We start from the raw sequence: 17,050 nt of genomic DNA, 5'->3' as shown, positions 1-17,050 counted from the left end.
AGCCTACGCTGCCTAGCTATTCTCACCTTTTGAAAACTGTTCTGCCGCTGAGGGCAGATCCTACTCAAATATTGGGAACAAATTCTTCATCGCCTCAAGCCCCTTCCTGACTTCATACAGCCTTCCCAAGAAGACACACTTTTTGATTAAACTTCGCGATCTGCGCTTTTACGCACAACTGTACTGTTGATCACAAGGCTTCCCACTTCTTGAGGCTGGACTAGAAAGTTAGGGAACGACTCTGAAGAATTGTCTAATGCTCCTTGTGTGTTAACCAACCCTTCTCTTTACAGACTGTGGCCCTGAATCCTCATTTGTCGCATTGGGAAACGTATTGAATATATGCGGTCTTGCATGATGGTAGAGAGGACTGCTTCACGTGCACAAGCGAGCATAAATGGACATGCACAAATTATAGTAAGAGCTGTGCAACATATGCCAGAAGTGTAAGTAACAAACAAATAATTCAAGAGTGGAAAAGGGATATAGTAATGATAGCCAGTTGGTATTTAGCGGTTACCAGACATTTGGTCGAAAAAATTGGTCGACCAGACAAATGGTCGAACCAATTTGGTCGAAAACCAAATGGTCGAATTTTTTATTTTTTTATTTTCACCCCTTTTTTTGGGGGGGGGGGTCCCCCCGAACCCCCTTTTTTTTCTAAAAACCCATTTTTGTAAAAAACGAAAACCCGAAAAATAAATATATAATTAAAAAAAAAATTCGACCATTTGGTTTTCGACCAAATTGCGTCGACCAAATGTCATTCGACCAGTTTTAGGTCGACCAAATGTCTGGACACCGTATTTAGCACACTAGGAGTAGGGGTATGCTTTGTGACATGAAACAGTGCTGGACAAGAGAGAGGTGGGGTTTCGATTTAATTTAATTTTCTTACAGTTTGATGTATCCCCAAGGTAACAGCAACACATAATTCTATGGATTGTTCTTACATTCTTGTAGCAAAACATATTTTACACAGCTGTTTGTAACTGTCCTTGGTTTTCTGAACTACTTGCCCGATGCTAAGACCCCCTGCCAATGATGCTCCCCAGTGAGGGAAGAGGTCCTGACAGCCCACACAATAGCAGATGAATTTTTCCCATTGTTGTAATTCTCTGCTGTTCATGTAATAACAGACAGAAAGGTCTAGCAGTTGGAAGAGGAGACACGCCCACGACTCACCGGCTGTAATACAAATGATCACAATCAGTATTCTTGGAACATATACTGAAAACCTCCACAATCCCCTAAATGACAGAACCAACCTGGATACAGTCTGGTAGTGTTGTACGGTCAATCTAGGGTGAAGGTGAAGTGTCCCCTGGATGTCCCAACAGAGAGCTCTAAGCAGATGAACCAGACAATGGTAGGGAACTAAACAAGACAAAACAGAATGCTATGGACAGAGAAGACAATGCTTCCTTACCGTAAAAACTGTCTGAAGACTGATGAAACCATTCCAAGTTGCATGTACACTGTTTCTTAGAAGAGCATGTCAGCAGGGTATAAATCCAGGTAACCTACCCCGATGGCACAAGGACGCCTAGATAGTCCCAGTTCCAAGTATACCACCTAATCCGACGAAACGACGATGCCTACAGCATCAACAGCAAGCGTCCCTAGTCCATGGTGCTTGTGATATTCATACAAATAACCAATGGAAGTGTCGATGTCTTGTGCTGGGGAGATGGAAATCTCAACGTGAGCTGAGAAGCAGTCCTTGTAGCTTTCCGGGTAGGCCTTGTGCGGGCAAATGTAATATCCAAACGTTAAGCAGGAAGGAGTCCGTGTAGCGATCCGTGTAGGCAACATGCGGGCAATTGGAAATGTTCAAACGTTATGCAGGCAGGAGTCCGTGTAGCGGTGCAGGTAGGCAATGTACAGGCAATTCGAGGGAGGGTATTAGCAAACAGCAGCAGGGGTACGAAACAGGAAAAGGAAGAAACATGATGAAGGGAATTCAGAATACACGGGGCAAGGAACCAATAAGAACAAGGGTACTAATTCAGGAATCGAGGCAAAGTAACAATACAGAACAAGAACCAAATGGGTCATAACTTCAATCAGAAGCGCCCGTCAGCTAATGAGGGCGGATTAAACATCCCGACGTACGCTTCTCTGTGCGGCGCAACCCTCAGCTGTAGGATCACTTCCGGGTGAATGCCGTGATCGAGCAAGTGCATTCTGTTGCCATGACGACCGGTACCAGGCTTAGAACGGGGAGCGTCTCGTAAACAAAGAACGTGTGTATTTTACTATAGTTCTTTGCATGAAAGAGTGACCCTGAACGAAACGCCTGATAGGCATTTTCTTATGAGAGTGGATGACCCTCTTCTGATTCCTGACACCCGAAGCAGCATCTTGTCCATTTTTTGTTCTGTTTGTGGCATTCTTTCTCAAAATCGAAACCTACCCGTCTCTGGCTTCAATCACTGAAAACAGGCTGCTATTGTTAATTGGCCTTGAGCGAAAGTCAATACCCACCAAAAAATTATAACATTTACTATATTGAATGTGGACATACGAAAATTTACTTTCCATTTCTGCAATCTGTTTTTTGGAGCGGTTACTCACTGTGACATCGAGAGAATGCAACTTCCTGAAATTATGTAAGCTCAACTATGCATAATATTTGTGCGATTAAAAACGGCATATGTGCTGTATGCGTAATGACTAATTCAGCGGCGTGCGAATGTGCGATTTGACCAAAAGAATTGACACAGTATGTTATGTTATGTTGAATGATATTTATACCACACACTATAAAAAAACGAGTGGGTAACTCGCGCTTTGTTTATCTTTCTAGTGATGATTGTTAATTGTATATAGTTTAAAGAGGTGTGAACAGAGGTAGGACTTTTGGACATATTGCTTACTGGCCTTGCACACTAGTATATTCTGTGCAGAGTTATGGGTTATTGGATGGACCATATTGTGATTATTAAGCTGGAAGACCCGCAACCACAACCTGTATGCAGGCTAATGATATACACACTGCTTTGTCCCGTGGGATACCCTGCTGTCACTGTTGCATCCTTGTGCACCATAAAGTGGGGATTGAGTGGGGGCAGAACCTTTTCTATAGGCACATGGTTCTCTTTTCGATCACTAATCTTACCACTTCCATTATAATGCCATCTATCTGTGGTTCAACAGAAAACGTTACTATCTCTGTCCTTATTTTCTGCCAGGGCCTGCTATGTGAAGCTGGTGCATCGGGTTCTCCATCCCATTGGGAGTTAGCTATACCTACTTCACAGTGCTAAGCTTTCATGCATGTCGTGGTCTCAACTAGTCCCCCATGTGGTCATGTCTGTGTTCATTCTGTGTGGTTTGTGTTTATGATTAGGTTTCATCCGGTTCTGAATTATATGGTAACTTGTTATATTTGACTACAGAAAGGCTACTAAAATATATTCTTTTATTATGTTATTTACACAGCTATATTGTACCGTTCTGCGCATGTCATAGTTTGCAGCTACTGACGGATGGATTCTTCAATGAACATTGGCGGATAATCATCAACAGTGCTTATTTCATTACTGTTATGTGGGGAAACCAACAGGGACCAATGTGCTCTTTGGCGGTACCAGCAATAAGGAGCAACCTGTCAGTGTTCATGATGTAAAAACGTGCTAAAGCAAAAGTGTTCTGCGTGAAAGTGCAAAGAATCCATATCATCTCACGAACGGAACACCATGTGCGTCATTGGAACATTTTGCTGGTGTAACATAAGGACACACAAGAATTGGAGTACAGGGATTGATCAATCGCTGATCGCAATCAGCATATCATGAGGAAGTCATAAAGAACATTGGAAGCATGCGATGTTCGCTAGCTATAACTTCTATTGCAAAAAGATATCATTCATTTCATGCACTTAATGTTCTCTTGTGAAGGTTCTGTGCAAAATAAAAGCACTTGTTACATTGCAGACTATTGATGTTGTCTTAAAAATAAATGTTTTGCTCTCCTATTTGGGACAAGGTAGCAAAGTTATGCGCTGTGAGAGGATGTGCGTGTTTATATTCCTGGTTCTGCGTTAAGTAACGTTATGGTGTGGGTGACGATGAGGCACGTTTGACTGCGCTGGGCACGAATGTCAAGAAAATAGGTGGAGCATATCGTTTGGACTAGTGATGTCAGTTTGGGGGGGGGGTGATCTGTATTCTTACCGCAAGGGCCCTTGAACTTAGGGTGATGCATTAGTGGATAACATTAGTACAAGGTGGCGGTGCCCAACCCGTTTTTTTCGCATCTGTAAAAGTGAGGACAACTAAGGTAAAATGCATAGGAAAAATGTTTAAGATTGATTACAGTAGGTTTAAAAATACAGGCCTGAACTATCGGGACAATACACTTTTTGAGCGAACTTCCCCTTTAAGGATCTTCCTCGTCTCAGTATTCTTCACTTCTGTGTTACTACAGAAATACATGGCATGGAAGGGTAGGGGTGAAAGAGAGGTGGGGTGTTATAGGACTATCGCGTTCTCCCGGTAAGTTTGTCACTGGGCCCACAAGCGGTTTCCCCTCCCATGAGATCCACCCACTGAGTACCACCCCTAGGCGGACTATCGGGTAGCAGCCTCACCACCCTAGCCTCATAGGACAGGGCTTCTCCTTTGGAAGCAGTGCGACATCCTGGGACTCGTCACATACCCTTCCCCTTATGAAGGTCACTTCATCTTCTAAAGAGGATGGTGAGATCTTCAGCCCTTTTACGAAGGGTGGTTTGGTCAGTTTCACAACCCTATATTCCTGCATCTCTACTTTTGAAATCTGGGCAACCCAATGATTAAAGTGTGGTATGATACTACCTAAGACTAATTGAGTAGGCAAGTTGTGAATCACAGTCACTTTAACCCATAGTTATTTTCCCAGGATGGTGAAAGGGATTTGTGTGTGGGGGGTATCTTTCAGTATGCCCCCGGACACTGTTGGTCCTTTCTTTTCCCATAATTTTCCAACTTATAGGGAGTAGTTCGGGTCATATCGAGTACCCCTTGCTTCCACTATCTAACATGGCCCAGTTATTTCTTCTATTAATGGTGGCCAGAATTCGGTAGGTGGTGTTATTCCCTGTATATAGGAATGTTTCAGTATGTTTCTTCTTATTTTTCTTCCCTTTAATGTGAGGCTTCCCAGATTTTTCTTTCCACTGATTTATTATTTCCCCGGAGTGAGCATATAGGATGCTTGCATAGGAAAATCCTGTATTTGGCTCCGTCAGTGGTCCCTCCAGTTTGGGTTTTGGCCCTGATGGTGAGCTGGGGCTCTTCAGTCTTTTTAAGTGGCAAGGCCTCGCAAGATGACCAGGCTTTTCAAAAGAGAAACACATACTGTCTCGAGTACGAGATACAGGTATAGAAAATGATATGTCTTCATCTTCTCCTCCTAGTATAAGAGTGTTCGTAGACTGTGAGTTATCCCTGGGCTTTTATGATATTGTCGCCTCACTGGATGGCTCGGGAGTCTCCCACTCCTGGGAAGAAAAAGGGTGTTTTAATAAGATATGTGGTTCTCCCGTCTCATCTGGTTCCTCTTGGAAATTAATTTGGAGTGGATCATAAAAGGAGGCAAAAGGAGTCTCTGGTTTACCCGCTGGAAAAGATGGATCCAGAGTTTTTCCCCTGCCACATGGGAGATTGTATTTGTTTAATCGGGGTGGAACTAAGGTACATCGGGAACGTCCCCTCAATATTTTGGGTGGGCGGAGTGGTCAGAGGCCAACTTTCTTTAACCTGTACCCGTTCCCCGCCTGGAATGCATACAGGTTCCTCAATGGAGGGTAATGGCGGTACTGTGGATTTAAGGGTGTCATTACTTTCTCTGGCAGATGTCATGACCAGGGCATCATTGACTTGTAGAGTTAGTTGGGGTTTGTCCCCAGGTGTTTTAACCTCTTTAGGGTACGCAGTGGTATTCTCAACCCTAATTTTCTATTTCACCAAGTTCTGTAGTGTTGTTACTCCAGTGGGAGGGGATTGAGGATTCAACCTCTAGAGCTTCAACATTTCCCATTCTCAGGGCTGAGGAACATTTCCAAGAGGTAAGGGAACTGGTAAGGTTGTGTAACACTCACCTGGTTCCCACGGGGGCGCTGGTCTAGTCTGGATTGCTGTGGCCTCTTCTAGCGCGATGCGCAGGACCCGGAACACCGATTGGACAGGACCTCCAAATCGTGCTTGCCTGGCCCGTAGGAATATCCTTCTGCAGATGAGAAAGGGGATTAACAGTCTGCAGAATAGTGTGCTAGCTTCCCCCTTTCCCCCTTCTTCCTCTCTAACTTCCTCCAAACCCCGGTTTAAGCTCACCTTATGGTTTGGAAGGATGAACTCTCCATCCTGCTTCTGGTGCAGGGGCGCGCGTTCGTCCAGTTACTTCACTGGTTTTCAGAATGGCGCTGGCAAAATCCACTTGACTTTCCTGAGCGATGCGCCGTAAGTATGAAAGTTCAAAGTTCAAGTGAGACCCCCTTCATGTTGTCTTTCTAACCTGTGATCTGTCCTTTATTTCAGGTGCAGAATGAAGGCGATGCGTTGAGGGGTTAAACTGCCGAGGTCAGTAGTGATGAGGGCGATCCCTCTAAATGTCCTTATCATTCCCCAGAAATGTCTCTTGTCCTTCCCCCATAGGGGCCGGGGTACGGTACCTGCCAACGGGGCGGCGCCGACCCGAAATGTGGAAGAAAAGCCGGTAAGTATTATGGCTGTTAATCAGGCTTTCCTTCTGTGTTCCTTCTGCTCACCTTTTGTTTCTTCCTCTCTCCCCTAGGTGCAGAGATGTGGCGTCCGATGCTGACAGCCGCGATGGAGCCGGGAGATGTCTCGAGGACAGGTGAGTGAAGCGTGGCGCTGCAGCAAGCAACGCAATGCTTTTAAATGGAAGTCTTTCTTCAGGGATGCTGGCGAGAAGATTCCGGATGCAGGTAAGAAGTTTGAAATAGTCCTTGGTTTTCACCTTTCTCTTCTCTTCCTTTCTTGCAGGTCTTCCAGGTTCGAGGCGGGCGTGGCTGGAGTCCAGGAGCAGGAGCAGACACGGTGAGCGTTAAGCTGCAGGAAGCAGAACAACGCGAAGCATGAGCTGCTGTCTGGGCGTGGCTTAAATAGCCTCCAAAGAAGTCCCAGGTATCCTTCCCCAACTAGGTATGTATCCTTCCCTGGCCACGCCCGAGTGAAAAAATAGTCCCTATGAAAAAATAGTCCCTTTCAGGTCTCAGGGAGGCCTGAAGCGTGCAGCATGGTCTGCATCAGGTAAGTGCACAAAACACCTCCCTTTATGAGCCTGGCGCCTATGGCGCCAGGACTGATGTCCAACATGAGCCTGGCGCCAAAGGCGCCAGGACTGAGTCCAAAGAGCCCCTATAAGGGGCCGCTGGGCTTTTACCCGAGGGCATAATGCCTGCTTCCGGGGGTGCTGGGCCTGGCCTGGTGCTCCGGGGGTAGGCATCATGACAGCACTCCCCCCCAAGTCCCCTCCCAAGGTCGTTCCTTCTGGAGGTTTCGATTTGTTTGGGAAATTCCGATGGAACCTTTTTACCAGCAGAGGTGCATGTACGTGATCACTGGGTTCCCAAGACCTTTCCTGAGGCCCGTACCCTTTCCAATCAATTAGATAGAAAAGTTTTGATTTTGAGATCTTAGAATACAAAATGTTCTTCACCTCGAATTCAGGTTCCCCATCTATCTGAATCGGTTGTGGTGGCTTTGTTAATCTGGTTCCTGGGTGCACTGGTTTCAAAAGTGACACATGAAAAACAGGGTGAATCCGCATGTTACCTGGTAGATCGAGCTTGACTGCCACTGGGTTGATTATAGCTTTGATTGAGTAAGGGCCTAAATACCTTGGATTAAAAGTTCGAGGCCCCTTGAGTGATAGGTGTTTGGTAGCCAACCATACTTGATCCCCTATTTGGTATGGAGGCGCCTCTCTTCGATGCAGATCCGCATTCTTTTTGTATTTCCCTTTCGCATGTTGCAAATGTGCAGTTGCATCCTTGAAGGCTTGAGTAATCGTAGAATGCAAATGGTCCACTGCGGGCATTTCAAGGCTCAGAGGTGAGTCCAAGTCTGAAGTACGAGGGTGATGTCCATATAGGGTATAAAAGGGGCTCTGACCAGTTCCAGAGTGTATCGAGTTATTGTATGCATATTCAGCCACCCATAAAATGTCCTTCCAATTACCCTCTGATTGGTGCAACATACATCGTAGATATTGTTCAAGGGTCTGGTTCGTTCTCTCCGTCTGACCATCGGTCTGTGGGTGGTGGCTGGTCGAGAGTCTTACGTCGATTTGTGCCAGTTGACAACACTTTTTCCAAAAATGAGAAATAAACTGGCTTCCCCGATCGGAGACTAGTATGGACGGGAATCCATGCAAACGGATGATATTTTCGAGGAATTCCTTGGCAAGAACAAAGGCTGAAGGTAATCCTTTCAACGGAATAAAGTGGGCCATTTTGGAAAATAAATCCACCACGACCAGAATAGTATTGTAACCATTACAAGAGGGCAGGTCCGTGATAAAATCTAGTGACAGGGTGTGCCAAGGTGCTGGTGGAATGTCTAAGGGCTGAAGAAGACCAGCGGGTCTTGTCTTTTGACCTTTGTTTTGGGCACAAACTCCACAGGACATCACAAAAGATTTAATATCCTTTCGCCAGGAAGGCCACCAGAATTGTCGTTTAACTTTTTCCTCTGTTTTGGCAATGCCAGGATGTCCTTCCATCAGGGTATCATGATGACGGGAAATAACCAGTTCTTGCAATTCCTTTTCTGGCAAAAATAAGCGTCCTTGGAAGTAAGGTAAGCCATCCTTGACTGAAAAGTTAGACCCCCTTTTGATCCAATCCTGCAAGGCTGAAGAGTCCAGGAACTGTTTCACTCGTGCTTGAATGTCTTCAAGGGTTTGTAAAGTGGTTATCCCCAAAATTCTTTGTTCGGGAATTATCGGCACAGGTTCTGAGTTTGTGTCTATTTCTCCCATTCCAATTCGGGATAGAGCATCCGCCTTACCATTCTTATAGTCGGGGCGGTAGGTGAGTACAAAATCGAACTCAGCAAAGAACAAAGCCCATCGGAGCTGTCGAGACGATTGAGCCTTGGCAGTTTTTAAATATTGTAAATTTCGGTGATCAGTGATCACGGTGATGGTATGCCGGGCGCCGAGGAGATAATGCCGCCAAGCCTTAAAGGCGGACTTAATGGCTAATAGTTCCTTATCGGTGATCGCATAATTTATCTCCGGCGGCGAGAACTTTCTGGACCAAAATGCTACGGGGTGCAGTTGGTTGGTTTCAGGGTCTCTCTGAGACAGGACAGCTACCATGGCTAAGCTGGACGCGTCGGTTTCGACTATATATGGGAGATCGGGACGCGGGTGCTTCAAAATAGGTGCGGACGTGAACTTAGCTTTCAACTCCTGAAAGGCCTGTTCGGCTTCCTCGGTCCATTCAAAACGTTTATTTTTTCGCAAGAGTGCAGTGATGGGTTGCACCACACGTGAAAACTCCGGGATAAACCTGCGATAAAAGTTGGCAAAACCAAGCATGCTTTGGACACCTTTCACCGAACTAGGTGATGGCCATTTGAGGATGGCATCCACTTTCCGTGAATCCATTCGGACCCCTTTAGGTGTCGGGATGAATCCGAGAAACTCAACCTCGGTGCTATGGAAAACACATTTTTCCAGCTTGGCAAACAGTTTGTGCTGGCGCAGTTTCTCTAGGACGGCCCTGACATGCTTTCTGTGATCAGATTCCGAAGAGGAGTACACAAGAATGTCATCGATATACACGACAACACAGACATCGATGAGTTCCCGAAGGACATCGTTCATGAAGAATTGGAAGGCTGCAGGCGTGTTGCACAACCCGAAAGGCATCACCTGGTATTCGAATAGTCCATATTTTGTACGGAAGGCCGTTTTCCATTCGTCGCCTTCTTTTACTCGTACCAGATGATAAGCCCCCCGGAGATCTAACTTGGTGTATACGCAACCGTCCTTCACCTGGTCAAGGAGTTCAGGGATCAGAGGCAGAGGGTAACGATTTTTAACTGGTTCAATGCGCGGTAATCGATACAAGTTCTAAGGTCGCCTTCTTTTTTAGGCACGAAGAACAAAGCTGAGGATGCCGGGGACTTTGACGGGCGAATGAAACCATTGGCGAGGTATTGATCTAAATATTGTCTCAAATGCAGATTCTCTGGTTCAGTAAGGGCGTAAATCCTGCTACAAGGGGGTTGTGCACCGGGCACCAGATCGATTTGGCAATCGTACGATCTGTGGGGAGGTAACGTGTTGGCTTGTTCCTTTTGGAAGACGTCCTGAAAGTCTTGGTACTCTGGAGGTAGTTGCACGGGTCAGAGGTTACTGATGCTAGATTAATCTTTGGATTTTCTGGGTAGCAGGTTTGTGCACAATCCGGGAAGGTTATTCTCTTCGCTCGCCAATCAATACGGTACCTGCCAACGGGGCGGCGCCAACCCGAAATGTGGAAGAAAAGCCGGTAAGTATTATGGCTGTTAATCAGGCTTTCCTTCTGTGCTCCTTCTGCTCACCTTTTGTTTCTTCCTCTCTCCCCTAGGTGCAGAGATGTGGCGTCCGATGCTGACAGCCGCGATGGAGCCGGGAGATGTCTCGAGGACAGGTGAGTGAAGCGTGGCGCTGCAGCAAGCAACGCAATGCTTTTAAATGGAAGCCTTTCTTCAGGGATGCTGGCGAGAAGATTCCGGATGCAGGTAAGAAGTTTGAAATAGTCCTTGGTTTTCACCTTTCTCTTCTCTTCCTTCCTTGCAGGTCTTCCAGGTTCGAGGCGGGCGTGGCTGGAGTCCAGGAGCAGGAGCAGACACTGTGAGCTTTAAGCTGCAGGAAGCAGAACAACGCAAAGCATGAGCTGCTGTCTGGGCGTGGCTTAAATAGCCTCCAAAGAAGTCCCAGGTATGTATCCTTCCCCAACTAGGTATGTATCCTTCCCTGGCCACGCCCGAGTGAAAAAATAGTCCCTATGAAAAAATAGTCCCTTTCAGGTCTCAGGGAGGCCTGAAGCGTGCAGCATGGTCTGCATCAGGTAAGTGCACAAAACACCTTCCCTTATGAGCCTGGCGCCTATGGCGCCAGGACTGATGTCCAACATGAGCCTGGCGCCAAAGGCGCCAGGACTGAGTCCAAAGAGCCCCTATAAGGGGCCGCTGGGCTTTTACCCGAGGGCATGATGCCTGCTTCCGGGGGTGCTGGGCCTGGCCTGGTGCTCCGGGGGTAGGCATCATGACAGGTTGCCATTTTTCCCCTCAGGGTTTATAAATATTATCAGGACCAAAGTCAGAATATAGTTCAGTCTGCGCTCTTGAAAAATGGAAAACATTTCTGGTGTTCTATACTCCCTAGATTGGTTCTCAGAGGGATTGCTTTCCCTTTTTCTATGAGTCTTGTTGGAGGGAGGTTTCCATAGGGTCACATGTACCAATTTTCCCTACAACTCACCCCTTTTGATCTTAATTGTGGTTGATGAAAAGTTCAAGAGGGCAAACTGAATTTCCTCTCTGGAGGACAGGAGAGGTAACAATTATAATTCTCTTATTTGGTCACATTCCCTAGTGGGGAAATGTACCTGTAGATCCAAAGAGAGTGTTGCTTTGTTGCTTCCCGGGAAGAGAGAATCTTGTGGACAAAAAGGTTTTAACTGTTCCCCTCCACAGTTTTCCTCACCGGAAGAATGGCCCGTGAGATTAATGGCTGAAAGATAATTCACATTCTATACCTTGGTTGGTTATCAGTAGTTAATAAGGGGTTAGTGATTTGGCATTTAGCTTGGTGAATTTTAAGGTTCCCCAGTTTGTATCAACCAGGCCAGAACCCATTGCTAACACCATATATAAGGTTGCAGAAGTAAGACTGTGACACAGAGAGGTCATGGTGATTATTAGAAACTTATATTTTGATGTAAAAAAGAAAAAGAAAACCCTATCTCGCCCTAACTCGAAGGGGTTTCCCTCGCTACACTGAAATAATTAGCATCAGAATGTCCAAAGCAAAAGTCCCAATGTCCAGTGTCAGAATCCTAACTCTGTCCCTCAAATCTAATTTTAATCTAAATTAAAATAAGTTATTTCCAGCCCAAAAGTGAGTGGCACCCTTCCCCTGGGCAAAAGACAGTTCTGGAATCTTCAAACCCTGAGGTATTTGGACTATCTCCTTTCCCCGGCCTTGCTCAGGCTTTTTGCACAGTTCAACAACGGTTGGGAAAACGTGTTCACTAGTTGGCCCTTCTCAGGCTTCTTTTCCATCTCTGGGTCCCAAACCTAACTGTCAGACCCGGTTCCTCTTCACCAGACACAGTTGCAAAAACAAAGATAAAGTTAAACAATTGTGGGAAAAAGACTCAGTTCCCTGGCTGGCAGACCTGGTAGACCTGGTTTTGTCCCACCAGTCACTGTGATGAAGGAGAACAACCTGGATGTACTACCAGGCTTTGGTGGGTCCCTGACCCTGGTTGGCAGACATGGTTCCTCTTGACCAGGCACAGTTGCAAAAATAAAGTTAAACAATTTTATGGAAAAGACTCTGTTCCCTGCTGACTGGCAGACCGAGTTTCATCCCACCAGGCACTGCGAAGAAGAACAACCTTGGTGCACTCCCAGGCTTTGGTGGGTTCCTGACCCTGGTAAGCAGACATGGTTTCCTCCCACCAAGTACAGCGACGAAGAGAAACAACCTGGATACACTCTCAGGCTTTGGTGTTATCTACAGACTTGGTTTACTAGCCTGCCAAGTACTGTATTTATTGTCTCACAGATCTCTTTATATGGGTGCGGGTTCCCAGACCCGTACTGCAGGTTTCCTCCAGTACCCTGCTAAACTTGGCCCACTGTTCCACCCAATATTCTGCACCTTATTAGGCTTTTTAAGTGTCCATTGGCTTTTGTTAGGGTCCCAGACCCATTTGTGTGGCTCGATGGGCTTACTTGCCCCCTCGGCTTGTCCTTGCCACTTTACAGGGACTCTGGCACCTCCCCTATCATCAGTGTACCTGGGTTTGTGGTCTGCAATGTTCTCGGGACGTCCCATGTGCCTGCCGTCAGCGGTGGTGCTTCCCCTGCTTCAGTCTCTTTTCTGCAGAGGTTGGCGGCTCCGCCATGCCTGCTTCTTCCTTGTCAGCATAGGACCGTTCTTCCATGGCTGCCAACCTTTGGGGATATCAGGAGCGTCCTTCTTGCTGCTCACCGCTCCATCCCTGCATGTCGAACTATCGGGTAGCAGCCTCACCACCCTGGCCTCGTAGGGGCTCCCCCTTCAGAAACAGTGACAACATCGTGGGATTCGTCACAGAAGGAAGAGCAAACTTCAAGAGAATCACAGAAAACATTAACAAACATGAACGGTACCAGTAAAAAATCAAACACATTACAAAAGGTATCCAATCAGTTACTTGAGGCTGACCACGTGACTCCAATGAAATAACTTCCCAACGCTCCCTCCCTCCAACCATCCCTTGACCGCACTAAGAGTGCTCAGACACCTGGCACCACATTTCTTGGATGCTATTTTAATCTCTCTAATAATTCAGAATCTTTTACCTTTTGACCTGATTATTTGCTTCATTAACATTTCAATGACTAATGTTCAAAGGATTGCTCCTGGTTGTACAAAAGGTGCACCAGATACCTATGAGCCGCGCTGTACCTCGTCCAGAATGCAGCACTCTGCAGGAGCCCCGAAGTGAGACTGAATATCGGTTAAAGGTGAATAGTTAGTATGAAATAATAACGCCCTTCCCCCAGCAGCCAACTATGCAATCTAGCCTGTAGTCCATCTAAGACCGCCGAAGATGTTTTCCTACCATCTAAGTGGGCATTATTTGGCCCAATGCAGTGCCTCCCCAACTTGTCTCACACTTAGATAGTGTGCATTCCCATTGTGGAGAGACAAAGGGAGATTGTGCTAGAACCTCACCCCTCCTCACCACTGTCACCTACCTCCCCTACCCCTCACTCCCCCTTTGCTTAAGCAGTGCCCTGATGCCTGAGGGTTTTGTGTGCTTTATTAATGTAGAAATAAATAAGTAAACCAGTGAACCCCACACCTGGCTGCTCCCTTTTACCCACTGGACTCTAACTCAGTTCTCATAACCATTTCTGGGTCACTTGCAGGAGGTCCTAGTATGTTGTCTAGTTTCTAGCATAATACATATGTTGGGGACTAAGTGTGCGAAATGTGTGTGTGGTCTAATTGAAGGTGTTACACCAACCCAGCAGGACCCATTATAAATAGAGACAGATCATTTGGACGCATTGAGTTCACATGTTGCTGTCCAGCCTCAGGATTGTCTGCCTTCCCAGATGAGTGTGAATTGACGGAGAAAAAAGATTGTGCATCTAAACTGATTTTCTCTTTTTCATCACATATCAGTAATCAAGTCACCTTCTCTGTATAATATGAGCTGAATTTAGGCACCAATTTCCCCAGGGATAGGTGTGCAAGTGGTGGTCTGTGGCCCTCCCTTGTGGTTACAATGGGATTAGTACCTTCAGCACTGATCCCATTTCGAGGCACTGAAGGATAACCAGCATAACACAACTCAAAGCTCTTTGATAAGAAAGCCCACTTCTGATTTTAGTTTCTCTCCATCGTATCTGCCGTCACTTGCTCCTGGTCTGGTAGCCGGCTGAGCTGAAAACGCTGTCACTGACCCACAAAGCAGTCCATGATTGGGGGCTTCGGTATCATCAAACACTTCCCAGGATACACTGATTCCATATCTCTCACATTGGGGCTATTAGTACATTCTACAGCACACACCAACAAGGTTTCCTTGGTGGGGTCCTATTTTATTTATTTGGGTTTATTTAGCGCTTCCACCAAAGTGCATTAAAAAAGTTTCAATAAATTGTAAAATGGTAATAGGTAATAAAAAATAGTAGCAGCATCATTAGGTTACATCTACATTCAAGCAGCGGGGAGAAGATGCTCTTTTAGCAATGAGTGAAAAGACTAAAGAGTAGAAGCAGAGCATAGAAGCTCAAAGGTACGAAATCTAGATTGAGCACAAGAAAGCGGGGATAAGCAAGAGAAAAAAATAAGAGGGAAGAGTGTGACTAGGAGTATACACACACACACACCAGAAGAATAAGAATAAGAGGGAGCAACGCCATGGTGACAGAGGCCCTGGGACCCAGTAGCCTTTACTGGGTCCACATTCAATCCGCCCTACCTCACCCTCAGTTTGTTTTCCATTGTCCTAAGTCAAAGCGCGGAGGGAGAGCCTCCCATAAGAAGAAGCAAAGGAAGCGAGTCTATAGAAGCCTTTTCAATGGGCAAGCTGAGCCAGTCCACATGCAGCAGAAGAACAAATATACATATTCTGCCACTTTCGAGCACTGCAAAGATGGACACCCTAGTTGTAGACTTTGCAAAGAGTGGGCCTTTCTAAGCCTGTCCAATACTGGAGGAACTGGTGAGTATATCTTTGTGGATATGAATTGAGCACCTCTCTTGGTAGATACTGTTTTTACTCCTGCATAAGTGCCTTCACATTGGATACCTTTAATTTAAACAGTTTTCTTTGGAAGTTACCATAACATGCCCACAAGAAAGGCCAAGGTTATATCCCCAAAAGAAAAGGGTGACAAGAAATTGTTCTCTATCAAAACGAAGGCCTGTTTCATGTCAGCAGCCTTTATGCATGTGCTAATGAGCTGGGTTCATTGTTGGCATCTTCAGCAGGTTGCCCAACCTCTGTACTTGATAAGGGTGCTCTTTCGATTCAGCCCACCATTACGTCAAGACTGCCCAGCCCATGCCTACTATCAGATTCTCATCTTCAGGCTGCAACACGTTTCAGTCCAGAAACCCCTGTAGCATCTACATTAGGCTGGTCCCACAGATGGCTTTTCATAATGGGGTTTCTCCCTGGATCCTTGGGAATTGTTATCTGAATCCATTGAAAATATTGCCAACATTATTGCCCAAACCTATCATAAGAAGAGTCTGGCTCTATGTCAATGTAGTGGCACCCAAACTTGATTTCAGCACTTTCTACATTCCCCAGGTTTCCATCCTGCAGCTTGGAGAGAGCAGTGGTCTAGGTGTGTTCATGATCTGTTATCACTTTATGTAAAGTTTCTTTGAATATTGCAAACAAGGCTTTGATGAAATTTTCAGCAGAAATGAATCCACAGGCTTTCCAATTCTTAGAGAAAAGCAGCCGCTCGTCCAAAAAAGGGTGACCTCGATAGGCAAAGGAATTGAACATAAGGCTAATGTTAGACACCAGTCCCTCCAACATTACTTCACCGGCTCACGACGCACACTACCGCTATTATCACCGACCCTATAATCCCAATTTTCCTAATTTCATAATACACCTATTGAATGTCAGATTCCAATGGTTCTACATACATGAAAGCTCTTCCTATGCAGATTGCACGCTCACCTTCCGTGTTCAGGGTCAATTCACCTGCTGAGTAATGGTTTTTCCTGACCCTTTGGCCTTGATGCTCCTGCTCCTTTTTAGATCACACAGAATGACTAACATTCCTTCTTTTTCAAATGGTACTTTTCAGTTCTTCACAACTCACAAAAAAAACGGTGATCCATTGGATACAGTATTCCCACGGTTTCCTGTCCACGGAGGCAAGATTATATTGCTGTGAGAAATAACAAGGAGAATCCGCGGGTCACCTTACCTTGGTCCCTATCACATGGGCGGGGATAATCACAGTTCTACACCACAAGCCAGTCTTGGAGGTCTACATTCCCCCACCCCATTCGCCAAGAAGGTGAGTCCAGCCCCAAAAGCTTTAACCTTGCCCAAATCCCATGTGGCGCCTGCAGGGCAATACTGGCACATCCCCTGTCATGATGATGGTTTTCTTGCTTGGGCTGGGGGGAGTGGTTCTGTTTTGTGAGTTTCTTTTCCTCTGGTTGTTCTCTTGTTCAGCACTGTGATGCTTTTTGAAGGTGAATGTTGAGCTTTATACGTGACTTTACTGTACCATGCCTCTTACTTTATTTATTTATTTATTTATTTATTTGCTGATATTGTACCAGT

This window comes from Ambystoma mexicanum, chromosome 3p (genome assembly GCF_040938575.1).
Source record: "Ambystoma mexicanum isolate Mex_15411 chromosome 3p, UKY_AmexF1_1, whole genome shotgun sequence".
NCBI classification, from domain to species: domain Eukaryota; kingdom Metazoa; phylum Chordata; class Amphibia; order Caudata; family Ambystomatidae; genus Ambystoma; species Ambystoma mexicanum.
This window is presented reverse-complemented; position numbering follows the sequence as displayed.